Below are 15005 nucleotides of genomic sequence, written 5' to 3'. Positions count from 1 at the left end.
CAACTACTTTGATTTAAAAGAACAATTGATCCGCCCAACAAGACCCATATGTGAGTCCTCATTTCTCTCTTTGTAAATTTTATGCAAGTTGTAGGATCTCTTGAGTTTTCTTTGTTGATTGTTTTATTATGCTGCGTTGGGGCTACCAACCTAGCCTCATGGATTTCACCCCACAACTAGTAGTTCACCTAGTAAGTCATAAATTATTGTATCTAATAAAAAACCACCATTATTTTACAAGAATTTGTGAAACAATGGAGTCCCCTACTATTTTTTTCATAATTTATAGGAATGATGATCCACTTCACCTTTTTTATTATTAATTTTTGTTAAATTTTATTGCTTATATTTACTTTTGTTCTCACCCTTTGCATACAATAACTCTTATTGCATGACTTTTTAAATGGAAGGTACAACAATAACATAATTAATTATTTGTTTTGAATATCTAATCCTTTGATCAATGAATGCAGTATTTCCTTTTAGCATGAGTGATTTTGTAACAATGCATCCAAATCCATAATGCATGAGATAATATTGTCAAATAACTCTTTTAGACCATAGATATTGGGATATGGGTATCTAGATCTAGATTCAGATAACCCAACCTGGATGTCTTATATAATCGAACCTTGTATTATATATGGAATTCGACGCTCTTATTAAGCAATTTTTACTACCCATCTTTGGACTTTGGATTCCCGAATGTCCTTTTTTGGTCAATTAGATGATAAAATATAAACATGTGTTTATATATTGAATAAGCTTGAAAAAGGTAGTGCATCAAGATTGTTGAGCACACACTTATACTAAGAGAGGGGTGGGGTGAATCATGATACAATTTTTTTTACTTATTTAAACATTCATGAACCATAAGAAAATAATCACATATGAGATATGTCAACTGCAAAACTCGAAACACAAGATTTTCATGGAAACCCTTTTGGGAGAAAACCATACAACTTTTTTGTATAATTATTTGTAGGCACCAACCAAATTTTGTAAATACTTTTAGGCATAAACCTACTAGAGACGCCAATTTCCACTGGTATAAACCCTGGTAGGAACCAACGTACCCTTGCAGATATTTGTAGACAAAAATCTATTGGAGACACCAATACCCAATGGTAAGCACCAACTTAGAAAGAGACACCACTACCTTTTTTGAGAAACAACCCCAAATATAAATTCTTCAAAAGATGATAACGTTCACATTAAATTTGCTGATTCTACTTCTACCTTCACTAGGTTTGCTTGTTACTTCTTCCTTCACCAAGTCTACTTGTTGCTAGAACTACCTTCACTAGGTTTGCTTGTTGCTTCTTCCTTCACCAAGTCTACTTGTTGCTAGAACTACCTTCACTAGGTCAGCTCACTACTTCTACGTTCAGCAAGTTTGACAAAAAAAATGAATATCCAAATGAAATTTATGGTAACTCTCCTAAAGCTTGTTGTTTTTGGCCTCTTCCGAAGAATGATCATTTACAGCATGCCACATGCCCAATTTTACAAACATAATGTATGTCTCCTCATATCTCTAAAAATTTCATAGTCTAAAAGGTCCCCAAAAAAATTTATAGCAAAAATCCCATGCTGAACTATTTGAAACTAATTTTAGGACCATTCAGAAACCCTATCTTCCATATAACATATCTCTAAAAGTATAACAAACCAAACTCTGAAATTATTACTTGAGGTGCTGATTTATGTTTCCTCATACATATAAAAATTTTAGGGCCTGAAAATTCCCAAAAAAATAAGTTGAAACAAAAAGCTCTAAATTGACTTGCTTAAAACTAATTTTGGGAGCTTTCAGTGCGATGACCCCCGGTTAACATTGCCTCATTGTTAATAATTGTAACTAATTAAAAAGGTTGAGAGAAAGGGACACAAATTCTAGATTTCTCGAGGAAGGAGATTGCTTGAGGAATTTTGTTGATTTATTATCAATCATGGTTGGCTGAGAAGCTTAAATGCGCTGATAATGCAATAAATTAACAAAGAGGAAGGAGAAGCCCATGTGTCTTTTAGCTCTAACAACAAACAAATAGGACAAAACATCAAAGAATAAATGGGTTGCATTGTCTAAGGCGGTTGATTGTGTGGAGCCATGACAACTACATATGGTTGGTCTGTTGGGTGGGGGGGGGGCACAAAAACAAGTCTACGAGACAGAAAGAATGTTAATCGAGTGCATGTGCAATACATAAAAACGCACAATGGTGAACAATGGGAGTAATTACTCCAAGGTCGGAGGTGTAATAGGAGAGCAATGATCAGAGTCACAGGATTGAGCTCTAGAGAAAATGAACCAACTGAGGAACTCTCAAAGAGGCTTGCTCGGTGAAAATATTATGGTGAGTAGTGGCTTGCCCGAAGGTTGAAGAACCCACTGAAAGTTTGTGAATTGATGAATGTACTGGATCAGGAAGAAACATAGTTACCTATCAAATGAGAAAATTACCTAGTACCCTTTTCTTAAGGTAGCTAAAAAAACACCTGATTTTAAAAAGTCGTTATTTAGAACACACCTTCATTTTTTGGAGTATATTTTTGACACTTTAAATTTTCTTATGTAACATTTCTTTTTAAATGTTAGCGATTTTCATGTTGATTTTGAAAAGTGTTGATGCAACATCAATACATTTTCTTTAGAGGGTTTATTTTTGACACTTCAATTTTTTCATGTATCAAGTATGAATATTTTTTAAAAAATGTTAGTGATTTTCACACTGATTTTGAAAAGTGTTGATGCAACATCAACCCTTTTTATTTAGAGGACTTATTTTTTACACGTAATTTTTTTAATGTATTAAGTATGGATAATTTTTTTTTAAATGTTATTAATTTTAATGTCAGTGATAAACCATTAAAATAAGATTAAAAACATGGCAAACAAATCAAATATAAATAATTATATAAAAATATAAATAAATAAAACCATAAAAATAGAGAAAAAAACAAAATTAATTTGTAAAAATAAAAAATTTAAACAAAAAATAAAAACAAAAAACAGAATAATAAATATAATAAAATAACAAGTAATTAAACATAAAAAAAAGAAAACATGGCAAAAAAATCAAATATAAAAAACATGTAAAAATGACAAAAAAAAATATAAAAATGTAAAAATAAAAATAAAATTAACTTATAAAAATAAAAAATTTAAAAAAAAATTAAAAAAGAAAAAATATTAAAAAAGCATAATTAAAAAAAAAAAAACATTAAAAACAACCACATGATTAGAAAAAATTAAATTTAAAAAATATAAAAAAATAATTAAATTAAATTAAAAAATAATAAAAATGATTTTTTTTTTTAATAAGAATAAATTTAAAACAATTTTAATAAAAAATATTAAAAAAAATTTGGCCCTCACTGGGTTGATACCCGTAATCGAGGGATACTTTATTTTTTATTTTTAATTAAAATTGTTCAAATTATTATTATTATTATTTTATAATTTTAATTTTTTTTTGTTGTTTTTTATTTTAATTTTAGTTATTATTTTTTTTTAAATTTTAAATATATATATTTTTTTAAATTTTATTTTTAATTATGAGTTTTTTTTTAAATAATTGTTTTGATGTTTTATTTATTTATTTATTCATATGTTTAAATTTATTTTTGCTATATTTTTAATTTTGACAAACATTTTTTTTCCAATGTTTTATTACTTGTTATTATTTTTTAAATTTTTTGTGTTTTTTTTGTGTGTGTTTTTTGTTTTTTTGTTTTTTAAATGTTTGAATTTTTGTTTTCTTTTGTATTTTGTATTTTAAATATATATATATATATATATATATATATATATATTATTTTAGTTTTTATTTTATTTATTTATTTTTTTTCGCAGGGTCCGTGTTGATGCTCGAGTAGCAGCCCGATCCCATTATGTGTAATTTGATGGTTGTTTTTAAAATTTCTCGTTATAATGAATACAATTTGCCCCACAATGTGTCAATTTCATGGTTGGCCTTTAAGTTTTCGTTACAATGGGTCGAGTTCACCTACACTGTGTGTAAATTTGATGGTTGATTTTTAAACTTTTGTTTCAATGTATCAAGTTGTCTTAGTCTAAGATTTTAAAATTGCTATACATTTAACATTTAAAAAATAAATTACTCTTGATATAATAACTCTTTCATTCAGGTGTTCATTTTTAAAGTTTTTTGTCATAATTTTTTTACGTAATTTCATGCTTAAAATATTTTGAAAACTTAACGTTTTTTTATAGTCATAATCTTTGGTTTTAACTCCATGGTTGAAAATTTTCAAGATTTTAATGTTTTTCTAAGCCATGATATTTTATCTTTAATGCTATGGTTGAAAACAATGATAAGTATTTTTTCTTTAGCACCATGACTAAAAATTGTGGGAATTTTAAGTTTTTTCAAAGACGTGATATTTTATCTTTAATGTAATGCTTGAAAATGTTGGAAATTTAAAGTTTTTTGAAGTCGTGATATTTTATTTTTAACGTCATTATTAAAAAATGTTGAAAATTTACTGTGAAAAAAAAACCACGTTATTCTAGCATCAAAATTTTTCGTTTTCACAGTGTATTTTGCACAAAAAATTTGGTTTTTCCTGCCATTTTTAAAAAATGTTGAAAATTTACTCTGAAAAAAATGTCATTTCAACATCAACACTTTTCATTTTCAGCCTATTTTTTCATGTTTTTATTTGGCTTTTTGGCTAGAGTTCTCGTTTTGAGGTAATAGTTCTCATTTCATCGGTAACTTTGTTAAGAGACACTCATGTATTTGTGAGTGATGATGAACCACCATAAGTTGCCTTAGGGTTGAAGCTTTGTTGCTTCATTCATTGATGAACCTTCCCTTGATGTGGACTCTCTTCTCCTGAAAGTGAGCTGAGACTCTCTATACTGTGGTATCCTGGCATGGGTGTTAATCATGTTTGTAGTATGAAAGCACTGAGTGGAAGCTTGTGTAGTTGGTATATGAAGGTAGAGTGACCTTGTGGCATCTTGTTTCAATTGTCAATATTGGTTAAGTTCCTCTCAGAAGCACTCCACCTCTAACACTGAAATTTGGCTCGGGGGCGACAACTACAAGTAAATGTGGTTGTAGCTTGTCTAAGGTTGGGTGGAGAGTTGAGTCCCACTCTCAGTTGCCAATTTATTTTGCCACATAAGATAATTATTTTCTTATGCTTCTTATATTTGAATGATATTGAAGTGTTTATTGTAATATTTTAAAGCTTATGTTGGTATTGAAAAGTATGAATTCACGAGGAGATGGTAAATATCTTTGTTTATTTATCTAGATCGATGAGTATGGGTTGCTTATATATAATGCTATTATTTCCATCTATGTTCTGTGTTATTTTGTTTTTTCTTGAGGAATAGAACTATGGCTTACTGAATTATGGTTTCCAACATGTATAGCCATGTCTTCTAATATTTTCCCTATGTATGTGATTAGTTAGATAGAAGGAATCACATGATTAGGTTGCAGTTGGGGAAAAATGGATTGATTTCCCTGAGATTTAGGGGAGTGCACTTAGATGCACATTTCCTGTGTATTTTTAGCAAGCAAGTTGATGGCCAAGTTTATACTTGTTCCAATGAATTCCGAGAATAAGAATACTGTGTATTTCAGCAAGTGCAATTGATGTTTTCGAACACGTTGATTCATTGCCTCCATGGCCATGGTGCACCAGAAGAGAGGTGAAAGATTTGGGATCTTCACCCTCACTCTTGTGAAGCTCAAGTTTAACTAGGATGTTGAGACGTGAATGCCTTGGGTCTGGGCACTTTCCCAAGGACATCAGAAAAATATTATAAGTATGAAAGCTTACAAAACAGGCTGAAATTCACTTATGGGACCATCCAGGTCAAGGTTCAGGTGAGTCGGCTAGAAGACAGAACTCGGGTGAGTTTGAACCTATCCAATTACTGTGCTCGAGTAAGGTCGGGGGTTAGGAGGTCGGTCCAATTAGGCTAATCGGGGTCAAGACTCTTTTCGTGGTAGCTTGTGATTAGCGAGGAAGGGTCGACCTTCGACCATGAAGGCTTGCTCACTTTCCACGTAAGTTCACGAGGTGGCCTAATGATTACATGGGCACTACGTGAGGCATCACATGGGCACCGCGTGGCAGGTTAGATGACATGGCTAGGCCTAATAGGCCAATTTTTAATCGACCATATCTTTTGATTTAGGAGTTGGTTTAAAGTAAATTTTATATTGTTGGAAAGGTCTTGACGAGACAAAAACAACAATATCATCCATGTTAAGTTCTTAGATAGTTAAAAAAAGGTCAAAAAATTTAGACTCCATTTCCATAATGAGATTTTGGAGATGAGGTCATCAAAGCAATTGCCTCCTTCTACCCTTAGTAGGGGCTAGAGATAGTAGGGGGTATGTTACAGAGTGGTATCAAAGCTTCCAGGTTCAACACTTGGACTAGATGGCCTCTATCACAAACTAAAAGAAGATAAGGGTATGACCCCATAATTTTGGGAATAAAGTGGTGCCTTGTTATAAAATTAACAGAGCAGAGGTTTAATACTGAACCTTTAGAGGCAAAACAAGGCCCTAGCTCAGTGTGATAGGTTTTAGGCCTTGTTGTGAAAAATGAATTGTCATGTTGATTGACAATATTATGATGTTTGAATTCTTTACATGAGATACATGCATTTAACATGCTAGTAATGATTTGGCATGATTTTATTGTTATTGATGTGCTAACTTGAGTTGTATTGTTACAACTAGCCTTACATCAGTAGATATCCAACAAGAAGATAAGGTGATAATTTCTATTATACATGTCTATCTGGTTTATCTAACAATGATATGTGTGCTTGCCAACATGTAATATGACATTAAGGTTGAAGATAAATGAGGACATGAATGGTGCAATATAGCTCAGTTGAATGGACACACTAAGGAGCTTAAGAGTTGAAATAAGTAGCTGTAAGGATGACAATGAAAGGCTTGTCAGAGCACAAGAGCGACAAGCAGAAGTCAATGTATTCATTTTGCAAAGCTTGTCATATTTACAAAGGTAGAGGTAACATGCATTGGGGACTAGCCATAGGGACATGTAGAGCTCTTTGGTTAATCCAGGTGGATGTTGGTGGCCACCCACCTATTCCACTTGGACCCCCACCATTGCCTCTTTCCAGTTTTCAGTTTCCTTAATTGTAACACAATTTACTATTTTTGACAATTTTTCGGGTCTTAAACTTCTGGAGCCATTTTGAGGTCCTAAATGACGTTTTTTTTTGGGAAAACCAGGGCTAGCATATCTATTTAAATGATGATGGCCACTTGAAAGTTGTAGTCCTCAGATAGATCTTTCTAACGAGGTATTGTGCGCATCAAACGAAGATCGTATGCCAAAGTTACGACCCCGAGAAGTTGATGTACCAATTTACCCAAATGGGGCCCATAGTTTTGGCACTTCATCTCCTAGGGCTAGGTTTTTAGATGTTTAGGGTTTTCCATTGTTTCTCAATAATAAATAGGCCTTCGAGTCTCATTGTAACACAGTTCAAAGGCATGTATTCGCTACATCTCTTCTAAGAGATAAGCTACCATCGCTCGAGCTAGTCTTATTTCCATTCTGTTTGTAAGCATATTTCAGTATTGATATTAATGAAATGAAGTATTATTTCTACTGCATCTCTGTATTTATGGTTATATATGTAATTTGTTGCATTACTATTTAAATTCAGATCATTGGTATAAGAAGAAAGAACCAATGGGGCATATGTAAGTGGATATAGGAAAATGAACAGATGCTCAAGTGCGAACACAGTAAAGGGAAATACTCCATTGAGTACCCCAGAGAGAAATACCAACACTCATGGGCAACACTTCAGTTCTACTTATAGAAGACATCATTATCATCATCGTTATCATGGGAAAATAAGGGAAAAAGAGTATGTACCCGAGGATTTTAAGAAGGCCAAGTCTCATACCTTTGATGGTGAGATGAAGAAATCAAAGGATGCAAAAGCCTAACTATTGGCAATAAAAAAATTATTCAGAATTCATTACTAGTCAAAGAACATGAAAGCAAAGATAACTACTTTCAACATAAAGGGGAAGGCTGACATATGGTGGGAAGATCTGAAAAATGTGAAGGGAATAAAAGAAGAAGAGTTGTCCTAGAAGGAATTTAAGGAATATTTCAGGAACAAGTATCTATCTGAGAGATACTTCGATAATTGGGCTAAGGATTTCTATGAACTCAGGATGGGACAAATGACAGATGAAGAGTACATTACTAATTTCTTGGAGTTACTATGGTACATGCCTTACCTCAAGGAGGAAAAGGAAAAAGTTCAAAGATTTATCAATGGGTTGCCATGGTATTTCAAAGATAAAATTGAGTTTGATGAGCCCAAGGAATTTATTGGATGCAATTCGGAAAATGAAGCATTGCTATGAGCAGTATAGGCGCAAACCTAAATACAAATCATACTGTAAATTCAAGAATAATGCCAAGTTCCAAGGAAAAAGGAAAAAAACAACCAGAGGAATGAATACGACCCCCTATTAACCAAGAAAATCAACATAGGGTCAACATTTCCAGTAGAGGCCGCTCTACACAACCCACAAGGGAAGAAGCTAAGAATTATGGGAAAGTTTTGTATAGATGCTAGAATTGTAGAGAGAATCTATTAAGGAAGGATTGCCCATAACACAAGGACGTTGGGCCGAGATTGTACAATGCACGGGAAGCAGAGACAATCAAAGATGTGGAACAAAATATACCTAGAATTTATGCAATAGTGGATAATTGCCAAGCCAATCACCAGGAAACGATCATAGAAATGGAAGGTATGATCTGTAACCAATTTTTTTTTGTTTTGATTGACCCTGGTTCAAATTTTAGTTACATTAGTCTCTCCATTGTTGAAAGATGTGCATTAAAGAAGGAAGCACATATTGAGTCTTGGATAGTTCAATTCATGGGGACAAAAAGAAGATTTGAACATTGGATGAGTTATTTCCCTATTAAATTTAATGGGATGCCAATCATAGAAAAACCTCAACGTGTTACCATTAGGAGCATACAATGTATCGTTGGGCATGGAATGGTTGGCTAAGCATCGAACGCAGATAGATTCTTATGAAAAGGCCATCTAATACCTTGATGAAACTAGGGAGAAAAGGGTATTACAGGGAAAGTGAAAACCCATATTAGTAAGATTAGTTATAACCATGCAAGCCAAGAGAAGCTATAGGAAGAGATGTATTCTATTTGTTGTGCAAATATCAAGCAATGCTGAGGCAAATAAAAATGTTGGGGATAAGGATAGTGAAACTCTGTTAGAATATTCCATTTTGAAATAGTTTCAAGATGTTTTTCTTGAAGACATACCTGGTTTGCCTCCTCATAGAGAGGTGGATTTCTCCATTGAGTTAATACCAGGAGCAACTCCAACATCAAAGGCTCCATATAGAATGAACACTCCAGAATTAATTGAGCTGAAGCTACAACTCGAGGAGATGTGGGACAAGGGCTACATAAGACCAAGTGTGTTTCTGTGGGGAGCACTAGTTCTATTCGTGAAGAAAAAGGGTGGCACACTTAGGCTATGCATTGACTATAGCCAACTGAATAGGGTGGCCATCAATAATAGACACCCCTTTCCATGGATTAATGATCTATTTGATCAACTAAGGGGAGCAATAATCTTCTCCAATATTGATTTGAAATTAGGCTATCATCAAGTGTGCACTAAAGATGAATATGTCCATAGGACATTGTTTACAACAAGGTATGGGCATTACGAGTTTGTGGTAGTGCCCTTTGGACTTACAAATTCCCTTGCAACTTTCATGTGCTTTATGAATAGTGTGTTGCGCCCTTACCTGGACATGTTTGTAGTGGTTTTTGTCGATGACATTTTGGTCTATTCAAAGACCAAGGAGGAGCATGAAGAACATTTAGCTGTAGTGCTACAACTTCTAAGAGAACATAGGATTTATGCAAAACTTAGTAAATGTGACTTCTTTCAGTCACAAACCCATTATTTAGGGCACATTGTCTCAAGGGAAGGAGTATTTGTTGATCTTGAGAAGGCTAAGGCCATCATGGAATGGCCAACACCTAAGAATGTGGCTGAAATTAAGTCCTTTATTGGATTGACAAGCTATTACAGGAAGTTCTTCAAGAATTTCTCCAAAATTGGCCATCCAATTACTACATTGCAAAAGAAAGGAAATAAGTTCGAATGGACAGTTGATTATGCATCAAGCTTCGATCAACTGATGCAGTTGCTAACTAATGCACCAGTGCTGATAATTGAAGACCTAGAAAAGGATTTTGTGGTTTGCAGAGATTCTTGCAAGGATGGACTCAATGGAGTCTTGATGCAGGAAGGCCAAGTGGTATGCTATGAATCTTGGAAACTGAAAAAACATGAGCAAAACTATTTAACTCATTATTTGGAATTGAATGCCATCATCCATCCATTGAAAAATGTGGAGGCACTACCTCCTTGGTAGAAAATTTACTCTAATGGCTGACCATGGACGACTAAAGTATTTGTTTGAATAACACAAGTTAAATGGCCATGCTCAATGAATTTGATTTTGAAATCAAGTATATAAAAGGGAAAGAGAATAGAGTGGCTAATGTACTTAGTAGGAGAGTGTAAGTAGAATATGTAGCAGCCATAAGCTCTTATGGGGCTGACCTTGAGGAAAGGATAAAAAACGCAGGACAATGTGATCAGAAATATCAGGGGTTAAAAGAAAAATTGCAGCAGGATTCCGAGGGTGAACAGGACAAGAAATATTGCCTCTCAGGAAATGAGCTAATTAGATTCAAAAATCAAATCTGTGTGCCAAATGATAGTGATATAAAGAGGTTTATTTTGAAGAAATTTCATGCTAAACCATACTCTGGTCACCCAGGCTATCAAACGAATGTTACAACCATTAATAAGTTCTATTGGAGGTGGCTAATTTCATTTCTAAATGCACATAATGCCAATAGGTTAAAGTTGAGTGCAATCACCCAACCAACTTATTACAGCCAATTCCCATTTGGGAATGGAAGTGGGAAGTGATTTCCATGGATTTTTTTACGTGGTTGCCAAATACTTCTAAACAACATGATGCAATCATGGTAGTGGTTGACAAGTTAAGAAAAGTGGCTCACTTCATAGCTATTTGATCCAGGTGGATATTGGTGGCCACCTGCCAAGTCCACTTAGACCCCCACCATTGTTTCTTTCAGCGTTTCAGTTTCCATAATTGTAGCACAGTTTACTATTTTTAGTAGTTTTTCGGGTCCTGAACTTCCGGAGCCATTTTGAGGCCCTAAACGATGTTTTTTGGGAAAACTGGGAGCAACATGGGTCCACTGACCGATGTTGCTCTTCCCAAAGTTGTAGTTCTTGGATAGATCTTTCTATCGAGACATTGTGCGTGTCAAAGAAAGATCGTATGCCAAAGTTACGACCCCGGGAATTTGATGTACCAATTTACCCAAATGAGGCCCACATTTTGGCATTTCATCTTCTAGGGTTAGGTTTTTCAATGTTTAGGGTTTTCCATTGTTTCGCAACAATAAATAGGCCTTCAAGCCTCATTGTAACAGAGTTCAAAGGCATGTAGCCACCACATCTCTTCTCAGAGATAAGCTACCATCGCCCTAGCTGGTTTATTTCCTTTTGCAGTTTATAAGCATATTTCAATATTTTACATTAATGAAATGAAGTATTTTTTCTGCTGCATCTCTGTGTTTATGGTTATCTATGTAATTTGTTGTGTTCCTATTTAAATCTGGATTAGTGGTATCATAGTGGTTTGCTTTTTCTTTGTTTTTCTTTGCATGTCCCCAACGAGGTCGGGATATAAGGAGTTAGGGCTTGAACTGGTCGAATCTTTGCAAGACCAGCCTCGCAAATCTCGATGGCCCCCAATGGCAGATGAAAAGAAAGACGAGGGGGCAGGAGATCCTATCAAAATCTTGCTCGAAGAAGCCCTCGAGTGAAAAAGGAATGCGATGATGGACAACTTTGCCCAGATCCTTCATCGGCTACCCAGGGGCGACGCATCGACTTCCAACAGCTACTCTGGAAACGCCACGCCGTTTAAGGTACAAGTTAATTTTGAAATCCCCATATTCGAGGGTCAGATAGACGCAGATGCCGTCGATAAATGGTTAAATATATTAGAGGGTTATTTTTCTGTTCATGATTTTTCCAGTCAGAAAAGATTATTTTCGCTCTTCTCAAAGCAGCCCCCCATGTCAAGGATTGGTGGGAAACCTACTGCGAGCAAAAGAATGAAAGTACAGGCTCACTATTTTTAGCCGCACCCACTTGGGATTCATTCCGGGATGCCATCAAGGAGTAGTACTACCCTGTCGGAAGCTATGAGGATCAATCCATAAAGTGGACCACGCTGTAGCAGGGAAGGGACCAAGACGTGCCGGAGTTTACCAATATTTTCCATACCCTTCGCACAAAGTTGGGTATCAAGGATTTAGAGCAACATTTGGTACTCAAATACCGCACCTGCCTGCACAAGTACATCCAGGAAGAAATAGAATTCCTGAACATCCCCTCGTTGGCAGGACATACCGATATGCCGTCAAGGTCGAGCAAAAGTTTAAACAGAAGAAGCGAGACTTTGGATCTGCAAATCCGAAGCAAGAGAAAGGTGCCCTCAAACCGCAAAAAAAAGGAGAAAGCCAAGGTGGGGCAGCCCAAGACAACCCGCTAAAGATGCAAGCAAAGAACAACACTGTGAAGCCGAAAAAGGACACAGGGAAGTGGTGTGAGTTCTATAAGAGCTCCACTCACAACACAAGTGAGTGTCGGGCCAAGCAGTCACTGGTGGCCGAGCTAAAGGTTTCAGAATCATATGCATGTTCTGACTCTGAGTCAAAACCCGACAAGGGGAATGACAAAGGGAAGCAGATTATCGATGCGAAGCTTAATGCCACCGTTGCAACCACGAAGATCCAGAAGGAGTAACCCAAAGATCCAGAGGAGGAGGAGCATCTCTTCCACTCCCAGATGTGGGTAAAGGGCTCCCCGCTACAGTTCATTGTCGACAATAGGAGCCAAAAGAACCTCATTTTGGCAGAGGTCGTGAAGCAGCTGGGCTTACCGACCACAACACATCCACAACCGTACACCATCGGGTGGCTTCACCAAGGACGGGATCTTCGCGTGAGCCAGTAGTGTCACCTTCCATACAACATCAAGCCCTTCACGGATGAGGTATTGTGTGACATTGCTCCCCTTGAAGTTTGTGATGTATTATTAGGAAAACCATACTTGTGGAAGCGACATGCTGTGTATGAATCAAGGCCCCGTGCTGTTATTGTTACTTTGGGAAATAAGTTGTACAGGATATTGGAGGTAGCACCGCCTACCACCATCTCTTTGGTTACTGCAAAACAATGTAGTAAGCTCATTTCCAAAACCGGGAAATTTGTTTTCCTGATGATACGCCCTCAAGGAAAGAAGAAGACGGTGGTCATGAACTCCAGACAGGGGCCCTCTGCACGACAACTACAGATGGACAAGGTCATGGAGGAGTACGAGGACATCTTTACCTCCCCCGTAGGGGTTCCTCTACATTGTCAGGTTAAGCACTCCATTGATCTGACCCCAGGTGCGCTGCTACCCAATGGACCAATCTATCGGTGCTCCATTCTGGAGAACGATGAAATCAAGAGGCAGATTCAGGAGCTGCTGTAGAAAGGTCACATCTGTCTGAGTTCATTGCCCTGTGGGAGCCCGATCATGTTGGTACAGAAGAAGGATGGGACTTGGAGACTTTGTATTGACTATCGGGCACTGAACAAGATCACTGTCCATAATAGGTACCCGATCCCACGGATTGATGACCTCCTGGACCAACTGAAGGGGGCAAAATATTTCAGCAAGATCGATTCGAAGTCAGGATATCACCACGTTCCAATCAAACCCTCCGATGTGTGGAAGACTGCCTTCAAAGCCAAGGAGGGCCTTTTCGAATGGTTGGTTATGCCTTTCGGATTGACGAATGCCCCTGCAACCTTCATGAGGCTGATGGATGACATCTTGTGACCATTCACCAACTCATTTGTAGTGGTATACTTGGATGACATCCTGATATTCAGCCAGAGTTGGGAAGAGCACCTCCACCACATCCGACAGGTTCTCCAAACACCGCAGCAACACAAGTTATGTGCCAATTTGGAGAAATGCACTTTTGGCATGACCAAGGTTCATTATCTGGGATACATTATTAATGAACAGGGGGTGCATGTGGATCCGGCCAAGATCCAAGTCATTCAGGATTGGCCATCTCCAACCACTCTGACAGAGCTCCGAAGCTTTCTAGGTCTTGCCAACCTCTACTGCAGGTTCGTGTTGGGATTTTCTCATATCGCTTGGCCCTTGAGTCAAGTCACCAAGGGAGGAGTGAAAGCAAAATTCTTTTGGTATGAATCTCAACAGAAGGCATTCATAGAGTTGAAAGATCTCCTCTGCACGACACCAGTGCTCACATTACCAGACTTACAACAACTATTTGAGGTCGAGACAGATGCCTTTGACTATGCTATTGGGGTAATCCTTACTCAACACGGGCATCCAGTGGCATATCACAGTGAAACACTTTTAGACACAGTTTGAAAGTATCCCACTTATGATAAAGAGATGTATTCCATTGTGCAGGCTTGCCAACAATGGAAGAATTACATTTTGGGGAAGGAAACAGTCATCCACATAGACCACCGACCCCTACAGTTGATATAGACCCAAGGGAAATTGCAGAATGATCACCATCAGAAGTGGTCCACATACCTGCAATAGTTCCATTTGAATATCAAGTATAAGAAGGGCAGCACCAATAATGTTGCAGATTGCCTCAGTCGACCACTGATCATGGCGTTAACCACTGTGCTCAACTCTTGGGGGCACGAGACTTTTGATTGGCCACTTCTCTACAAAAGTGACCCAGAATTCGGCCACACATACCAGACACTTTTGGAGGGTCAGCATGTTCCAGATTTTC

Source organism: Pinus tabuliformis, chromosome 1_2, assembly GCF_031772625.1.
Source record: "Pinus tabuliformis cultivar Carrire ecotype Pingquan chromosome 1_2, CPIR1, whole genome shotgun sequence".
Lineage (NCBI taxonomy): Eukaryota > Viridiplantae > Streptophyta > Pinopsida > Pinales > Pinaceae > Pinus > Pinus tabuliformis.
Note: the sequence above shows the minus strand (reverse complement) of the source record.